Here is a 9,855-nt window from a genome sequence, read left to right as displayed (position 1 = left end):
CGCGGCCGCTATTTTTGCCTTTTTGTATTTGTTTTGTGTTTGTCTGTCTTCCCCCTTGTGTGTTTTTTTTATTTTTATGAGAAAATGCATATCTCTGTTCCTCTGCAGTTTTGTTGTCGATTGCTTTGTATGAGATTAAACTCTGTGATCTGTGACGTCAACACGCTTTGTTGTTGTTTCGTTTTAGCCGCACGCGGTCGCTACACGTCGCTGCACGGAGAGCGTCACTCGCCAAGGACTCGGAAGATTAAAGAGGAAAAGAGCCAAACGTTTTGTCCAAAGCTAGCATTTAAATGATCCTCTTTTTTAATAGTTATAAGAAATTAATAAAAAATAAAAGAAGTAAATGTTAAGTCCTTGTGAAGATAGAAAGACATATTATGTGTGTGTGTGTTTGTAAGCAAAGATTATTAAATGAGTAACAAATAAATAAAACTGGCAATAAAAATATATAAAGATAATAGAAACAGTGATAAATAATTAATTGCATTACTATTATTATTATTATTATTATTATTATTATTTGCCAAAAAAATAATAAAAGACGTCTCAATGGAGTTATTCAAATGAGAACAACTTGTAGTACTAAATACAATCACATAGTTATAATTACAGAAATCCATGCAGGCCAGAGCCACTTCCGTGTTTCCATGGCTACAAAAAGTGTCCAGTCTAAGAGCTTCCAGATCCCACTTAATGGCCTAGTTTGGCCCCAACTAGCCTTTGTATTTTGGACCAATGTGTGATGATGATGATGGCTATTCACAAATCTAATGAGTCAAATCGTGTGGATGATGGCTGCTTTGTTACTATCAGACACTGATTGCCATCTCCCAGAATCATTACCATATTACACCAGTAAGTGTTATAGATGGAAGACATTAAAACTTGATCACATTGCTTATTAGGACAACCATTCTTTAAAGACTTTTTTATGAAGGTGGTCATGTTGGTTAGCTGCTGCAGTGTCTGCAAAAAGGTGGGATTAAAGGTGTACGAGCACTATAATCTCTGTAGCAGAAATCAATATCTAATCAGAGCTGATCAGAAAGCAGAAGTTTTTCTCCTCTCACTTGTAGTCCATGACACCTACACATTTAGCCAAGAAAAGATTGCACTTTAAATGATTTATTAACACTGAGCAAAACATTAGTCAAAAGCTGACGTGAAAGTGATGCATCCGAAAAGAAAGTCACGCCTCTAATAGCCGCAATGCGACGTGAAGGCAAAACGTGCTGAAGACATGCACAAACCGATTTCTTTGTCCATTTACTCATATCTAGGTCCATCCATTATGCTTGTTTTTTCCTGTTCAAAGATTACTGGTGAGGTGGAGATGATCACAGCCAACAGTAAACAACAGCAGGGCAGAGCCTGGAAGCATCACCAGTCTATTACTGTACATGGCACAACCAGTCATGTTCAACCCGTCTCTGAAATTACCTATTACCCCAACATACATCACTGCGGAAAGGTTGACTACATTTTGTGCAATAGGTGCTGAAAATGAGCTGGCCAACCTGAGAACAACAGGGACAAATAAGAAGAAGCTCAGGTGAAAATCCTGCAACACTGACACAGAACCCGAACTTTTCACTACCCGACAGGTATTCATCTATTGTATCCAAAGCTTTCTGCAAAATGCTATGGAGGAGCAGAAAATAATGTTGAATCAAGGTATTCAAGGTATTTTCATATTATCTGGTTGACAAGGTTTAGAGCTGACACTGTGATGCTGATCAAGTGTAGCCTGTTATCCAGTTGGTAACTTTGTTTTGTTTTTTGGGAAAAAAAGATAAAATCAGTCAATCAAGACAATAATTTCATCAACAAGGTTGTTCAAAGAGATTTAAATCACTACACCTTCATATAGTCACTAACTGTGAAACCAGTAACTAACATTACATTTTGTCAAGTGCCATTATCAAAATGATGTAATCTATCTTTCTGGTTTTAGTGAGAACGTGAGCAACAGCGTTCTAGATCATCTGCAGCTGTTGCCGTAATCAATGTGACTAAAGATAAATGCAAGGATGAGTTTCTCTAGATCTTCTTGGTACATTAGTCCTTTAAGCCTAGAAATGTTCATCAGGTGATGGAAGGCCAACTTTGTGATTGACTTAATGTGTCTCTGAAGGTTCAGGTCTGAGTCCATCACCACATCTGAACACTGGTTTCTAGCTGTAATAACTGAAGCGGTGGGCTGATTCTAAGTCGCTCAGAAAGGTGAGTGGTTGGCAAATAAAACAGGAAATTATCTGAAAACAGGAAGTAGTAGATTACCCGGAAATCTTTTTTTTGAGTCAGAGATTTAAAGACGAGTGGCAAAAGCACAGGAGGTGGATTAGCAGTGTTTGTCAACAATTGATGGTATCAACTAAGACACGCTACTGTATCTTTTGAGCTGTATTAAGTCTTCAGTCAAAATGTTTTGAGCCTTAAGGCAGTTACTGCATTGTTAATCGACATCCTGCATGTATATGCAACAGTTAACATATTTACATTTTTAACCAATAACAAGGAGGAATTAGTTTCAGTATGAAGTTTTGTTCAGTCAGCTCAGTGCTGTAACTGAGTTCCACTTATATAACTGAAATGTTGTATAAGTCAAACTGCAATCAATTGAACCAATAAAATAAAGTTTAATCCTTGTCCTTTATTGTTCCTGTAGGTTTCGTAAATCCATGTCAAGATTATTTTGAACCTTTGGAGACTTTCTGTCAATCTCACAAACCTAAAAAGGCATTAATGTTAAATTGTGTGGCGCTTCTTGCTGTAGTAACGTGAGTTTTACACAAACGTCAGCTTCAAAGTAAGCAAAAGAGGCATATGCAAGTTGGAGTGTTTTGGTTTTTCTGAGAGCAATTAGCTTCCAAGCCCACATCTCGAGCACGCAGAACAGAAAATGATTTTCAATATTGTACAAGACAGATGGCTGGGGTTAAGGTTCATGTCTGATTTTTAATAAGGGAGAACCCATCATGATCTAAGCTTGGAAAAGAAGTGGTAGATTGGGTGACAATCTAAACAACAGACATGCAGGAGGAGGAAGCAGAAATGGAGCGTCAGGATGAATGCTCTCATCTGATTATCAGGCGAGGCTGCTTGCCTGCAGGGCTCTCTTTGCACGACTCATTAAACTGTGGCTTCCCAAAGCTACTGTAATGACGTACATAGTAGGGCATGAAATTTACTTCAGATACAGAAATTGCAGAATTAGTCTGTCTACACAGTGAAAAGGAAAACCAACAAGCAGACACAAAGATTTCAGTAAACCTTACAAAAGTGTTCATATCCCACTAACATTTTTAGATTTTGATTCATTTAAAACGTTTAGTTTCTTTTAATGGGATTTTGATCTGTCTGACATCAATTAAGGCATTCTGGTGAAGTGGAAGGACAAGATTGATGAATTTTAAGAGCTGTTGTGCTGCTGGCATTTTAACTTAACCCCAGCAGCTTCTTCCATGTTTTCTTTATCTGTGTTGACAGTGTTAGTTTTCCTCCAAAAAAAAACATTTCGCTTTGGTTTGATCTAGTAGTTGCATGCAAACTGCAAAAAGGATTTCTTGCAGTTTGTTCATTAAATACGTATTTAATGAACAAACATTAAATAAATATTTAATGTTTGTTCTCAGACTTATGTGATTTTTGTATTCTGATCTGCATGGTGAAATTAGATTACATGTTTCATTCTTTAATTTGTATGATTTGCTAATAAACCTGCAGGGTTTCCAAATTAGTCTTTTGAGTTCCTTGGGAGAACAAACTTACCGTACCTTGATCTTTTGCATATAAAACATCAAATATATTCATTGGACAAAGAATGCACTCAGTCACTTCAGTCACAGGATTTCCATCTGAGTTACGACCGCTGACATTCTTTGAAAAACTTTTCAGTTTTATCTGCTACTGTAATCCTGCAATGCGTCAGAAAAAAGTTTCCAGTCACAGAGGAAAATTTTGAAGGTTAGTTTCCACTCTGTGTACGAATTTATAGTTTAGATACAAGTCTGTGCTGGTGGGAAATGAAAAAAGTATTGAAGGAAAGATTAGTCAGAAATGTCCTGAAGGCTCTTGCAGATCATCTCATTTATACATGATTGACTGAATGAAGTCTTCGTCTACAGTCTCTCCTTGAAATATTCAGTTCATGCACTCAGAGTTGCATGCTTTTGTAAGAACATTAAGCTTAAAACGTCAAAGGTACCAGTTTGAAGAAAAGTCTGTGTCCTTTCCAAGTAGACGGAAGTTTGTTATTGTTAGATTGTCTGAAAACAAACTTTTTCCACATAAAAAATGGAGCTGAAATAAAAGAAACATTTGCTCAAAGTTTTGGTACTAAGATTCTGAAAAGAAAGGGGTCACTGGGGTAGATTTTCAGTGGCAAATAATATTGTCAGAGACACCTCACTGTGTTTCTATTACAAATGTGCGAGAAAATTGTTGATATTACCCTAATGCCTAAAACACACAACTTCACAGTTGAGGTTCAACAAGAAAACATGCTGTACCAACATTCTTCTACCACTTTCTGTTACTGTTATGTTGCTGCCATTTTTGATGTGACAAAATGATACAATTGGAGAAGATGCCTCATTCATGTGCAGCAATGAATTGAAGAATCCGTTCTAGGGCAAAAACCAGATCCACTAGCATTACCTCAACAGGTACGAATGAAAACAGATTTGTGATTATGTTTGTCTGTTATAATGTCATTTTAAGAGCTAAATTCCCTGACTGCACAAAATACTTTGAATTTCAGGGATCAAAAAAGCCACAAATCAACCAAAAAATCACTCACATTTACCTAATTTGACCCGAAGTAACTGCTCTGACTGATGCAGGTTTCCAGAAGATGGAGAGCTAAGAAAGGCTATGGGAAGCAGGTGTCAGAAGGGAAGGTTTTTGTGCTAGCTTGTCATCCATTGCACTGCAGTGAGCATTTCAGACCAGAGCTTTGACAGGTCAGTCAGTCATGATCAGACCTGCAGCTGTTGCTCCAGTCTTCATTTTTTCCCCAACTCATCGCCACAAGGTTGTGTGTAACTATTATGGAACACTGTTATAATTCAATGTGGATGATTCTTAAAAATATATATATATCTTCCTGACCTTTCATCTACACCATCCACCTTTAATCCTTCGTTTTAGCCTGTGGCTTCTCCAACCTCAAAGAAGACTCAGGTGATCCCGTCACTGGATCATCGTTCCTGACTTATCCAAGAGGCTGAGCTCCTGCCTGTGACCAATCTTTTGAATAATATGTGACAGCTCTGCTTCAAAACAGCTGTGAGCATCATGACCCTAGGCCGCCTCCACCCTGTTACTCTTGTACAGACTCATGTTCACATACAGACAAATACTAAATCATACCAGGACTGAATCTGCATCCTGCAAACTAATACACACAAATAGTTCCTAATATAAACATGTATGATATTTTCTTAGGAGTGGCCATCTGGAAAATCTGAGTGAAGAACTGGAAGTTTGAAATCACAGCTCAATTTATAGTAAGGTAAAACCAAATCTAGGCTTTCAACTTTTTTTGAGATGCTTTTTTTAATGTTTTGTTTGTTGTTTTCATTAATTATTATAAATTTGCTTGTATGTGTTTTTAGTGTATAGTGCTATGGCCAACAGAACATTTGTACATTTGTATTTATTTTTCTTAAATTATTGTCAGACCTTTTGTCCCTTGGTTAATTGTTTTTTGCGTCTTATTGATGTGTGTGTTTTAATTAGTCTTTACTAAGTTTCCTAATTATTTTTGTCATTTTAGCCTCTGCCACAGTATATAAGCTTATCGGTGTTATTGTGTTTTGCTGGATTTTTCTCTTAAACACTTGCTGGTTCCTTGTCATGTTCCTTCTGTTTTTTTAACTTATTTGGTTTTTGTTTTACATCTCAGCCAATCAGATTTCACATAACCAATCAAGCATTGAAAAGCCCTAAAATGAGCCAGTGTTTGCACATATGTAAGGAATAGAGTGGGTCTCATTAGGAATACGATACAATAACCTTCTTAACTGTGTCTATGTATTAAAATTCATACCATTTGTCCACACATCAATGAAAAGATATTGAATTAATTCAAAATTATAAACTGCAATGTTGACACTTCAATCGAAATTTAATGATTCATATTTGGCAATAAGAGTACAAAACAATCTTAAAAGTAATCAAAAAATATGAACAAATATGAAATTTAAGTTCTAAATGGAGGATTCTGAAGTTCTGAAGAAAATTCAAACAAAGACCTTTAAGTCCAGCAGCCTCTGAGGTCCAGAAACTGCCTTAATTACAAGACGGGACAGTAGTTCCTAAAGTTGGGCCAGGTGGTTGCTTACTTATTTTGGAACAACTTGAGATTCTGCTCTGGGTTCAGCATGGCTCTTGGTTTCCTCTCTCAGCTGGAGGAAATGTCAGCCTTGGCTTCGGAGCCACTCTGACACTCTGAGGCTGGGAGGCTATTGGATCTCAGGCAGCTGCTCTCTTTGTGATCCAGAACTGAATTATGAGCAATTAAAAGAAAACTTTCTTGGTGGATTATCTCTGTTTCAATTGCATGAAAGAATAAACAAACAAACTTACAAGAAATGAAGATTTGCTTAAGAATAAGAGAGAAAGACTTGTCTTTGTAGTCTATTCTCTTTCCTAGTCTTTTCACACTTTTCTTTGCACCAACACAGAATTGAAAGCTCAAAGAAGTCATCCAATCATGATAACATCAACATTATCTGACATATATGTGTAGAATCAACAATTTATAATAGCAGCTTCAAGATCAAACACATTATATTTGGATAATTTTAAGAGCATAGTCTGTGGAATAAAATGTATTATTATTATAAAAAAAGAGAGACCCTATTCTAGTGAAAATGTAACAAGTCATGAACCTTGTTCATTTAGGTGTTTTAAATCTCTTTTGGTCAAGATACGTGGCTTAGGTTTTGGTAACTTGAGATTTCTAACTGTACCTACAGCACAATGATCACTAAAGTTGTTTGCAAAAACTCCTATCTGTATATTTATGCGGAGCATTTGTCATAATTAAATCAAGGAGTGATGATTTTCGAGGGCATTTGTTATTAAGTCGAGTGGGGTAGTTAATTAACTGGGTGATGTTTAAAGAATCACAGACAGTTTTTAAGCTATCTAAAGATGCTGTCAACCAGTCTAGATTTAAATCTCCTAAATCTAATTAAACCTAAATCCAATTAAACCCTAAAAGCTTACTTTAACTGAATTGTCACAATGGAAAGCCTTTTAAATCCAATTAAACCCTAGTTATTCAAGCAGCTGACACTTTTAAATTTAACACAATCTTTTTATTTTACCAACATGACTCTTGGGACAATTTTTTTTTAAATTGGCAGGCAGAGTCCTTACTCAAATCTGATTGAGCATATGTTAAGGGACTAATATAAAAGAGTGAGCCCTTCCAACTTCAAATAGCTATAGTTCAGAGATAAATCATCAATATCCAGCTGGAAATGTGCAAAACTCTGATCAGCAATTATAAGATTTTCATTGCTGCAATGGAAAGAAAATTCCCCACTATGCACATTAAGTTGTTTTTTTCTTACTTCATTTCTTCTTCTAAGATGCTAATTCCCCACTTTCCTTTTAGTGTTTAGTAATGCATTAACCAGTTCATTACCCAAACTCATTCCTGTAATCTCCTTATATGTTTTCTCTGCTTGATTTGACCCTTCTTAACCCTTTAACAACCACACCAAGAAAAAAACCTGTGAAAATTTTTTTCTTTGCATTTCTTTTACCCTAGGGTGACTCGTATACACAATCAAAAAAAAAATTTCCAACAGACCCTGTGGTTTTTAAAATATTGATCTCTACCAAACAGTTGAGATGTCACTTGATGGTTTAAGTATATGATGTAATAAAAATACCAAGTACAGTAGATAAATTCAAATAAAATGCTAATTTATAAAGAAATAACCAACAAAAAATGTCTGGGGCATTGGATACAGTTTATTTCTGTCAAAATGCCACAAAACACTGGTTTGAATTTCAACCAAGGAAAATATTGCGTCGAACAAGGGAATATTGCATTTTTAATCTTCCCATCTTGACTGTATCTGTATTAAAGTGCAACAGCACAAAATTCTCACATTCAATCCACTTCTGATTATAGGTAACAGTGCAAAATATTCATTTTTACATTCAAAAAGGAAAAGAAAATACTGCAGAACAATAGAAACATTTGTTGCTTTTATATCTCAGCACACCTTTTCTGTTTTGGTGCAACAGCATGTATTTTGGGACACAAGTGTCACGTATCTGGAGGATTGACTGAACTAGTGTTACTTGTTTTCATTTAAACTTTGAAAAAACATGGCAAACACAGAAAAAACATTACCAAACATATTAAAACATCACATTTCCAACCTTATCTATGTGTTTGCAAAACAACATTCTTTTTGTGCATTAGATGCACTTTACCTCTGGTGATATAACTTAAAGCATTCCTGGTTTGCATTCAAACACAGGAAGACATTACATTTCTCACATTTCCACCTGGACACTCCTTTTGGACACAGACTACATCTCCCTCATAAATGAATGTATCGCCGTAACAGCTGGAATCTCCTCCTTGGCATGATGTCAGTGATCAGGTCGAAGCGTGATTCACGGTGCCAGTAGTCCTCCAGTGATGGGAAATTGAAAACACCCATAAAAAGAAGGATCACTAGGAAATGCTCTATCTTTTCAGGACTAGTCTTGATTGGATCCCCCAACTCTTGAGCAGAGTACAAATTGGTGTGATGTGCGATATATTCAATCATCTCATCAGTGAAGAGCATTTTGAAATACTGGAAGGGTGAGGGCACAGCTTCAAGGGGTTAAAATCTTGAATTAAGAACCTGGAACTCATCAATGTCTTCCTGCTTCCAGATTCTTCTTGTGCTTTTGTTGGGGCCTGGGGTGTAACTTGGGTCGGCGTTGTCATTTGGCTGCTCCAAGGGAACAGTTTTTAGTGTGTGTTTCCCTTTCCGGCTCCTTTTACGAGGTGGCTGTGTAGAAGATCTGCTTTTTCAGGGAGCCTCCTCTTCATCCAGGGATTCAGAAGAGCTGTCTCCAGTATCATCTGCTTGTGTGGGCTGATAATCAGGATCGTCTACTTGGTCATCATCACTTAGATGACAATCAGATTCTTAAGGATTTTGTGGTACAAGGGCGAGAAGAGTGCGTGGCTTTGCACCATAGAAGGATTTAGTGTCCCTCTAGTGGTGATTGAAAAGTTAAAATTAGTTAGTAGTTGTGAAAATTATGATTTCCCCACATTTATTCTAAAATTTTACCATATTTGCTAATATCAACTCAGAAAGTCACAAAAATTATTTTGTAAGATAATGATGTTATAATTATTCTTAGTGTATAACACTGTAATAACACATTGTTTCATATTTACACCAATAGATGAAAATTACTTTTGATTTTATAGCAAAAAAAATTAAATGTTAACTACATTAGCTTAATTTGCAACATTTACCATAAAGTGACAAATCAACCGTTTGGTCAAGCATATTTTAAAAAAATTATTAGACCTTTAATTTAGCTTTTTAGGTGGTATCAAGTAACATAATTCTGTTTAGTAAGGTCTATAACACTATTATATGCCAGAAACCTATTTCTACCTTTCAAAGTTTTACCACAACCAGTCGATATTTGTGACAGATTTTTGTGTTTCTGACTTCCTGGTTGGAGAGGGGAAGAAGAAGAATACTATTTAAAGAAACAGTGCCCTCCAGTGGATTTCTTTAGCATATCGTACCTCAACCAAGCGGCAGACATGGCTCAATCAGGTTAAGCTAAGTTAGGCACTCCTCA

The sequence above is a fragment of the Xiphophorus maculatus genome, chromosome 7 (genome assembly GCF_002775205.1).
Source record: "Xiphophorus maculatus strain JP 163 A chromosome 7, X_maculatus-5.0-male, whole genome shotgun sequence".
NCBI lineage: Eukaryota > Metazoa > Chordata > Actinopteri > Cyprinodontiformes > Poeciliidae > Xiphophorus > Xiphophorus maculatus.
This window is presented reverse-complemented; position numbering follows the sequence as displayed.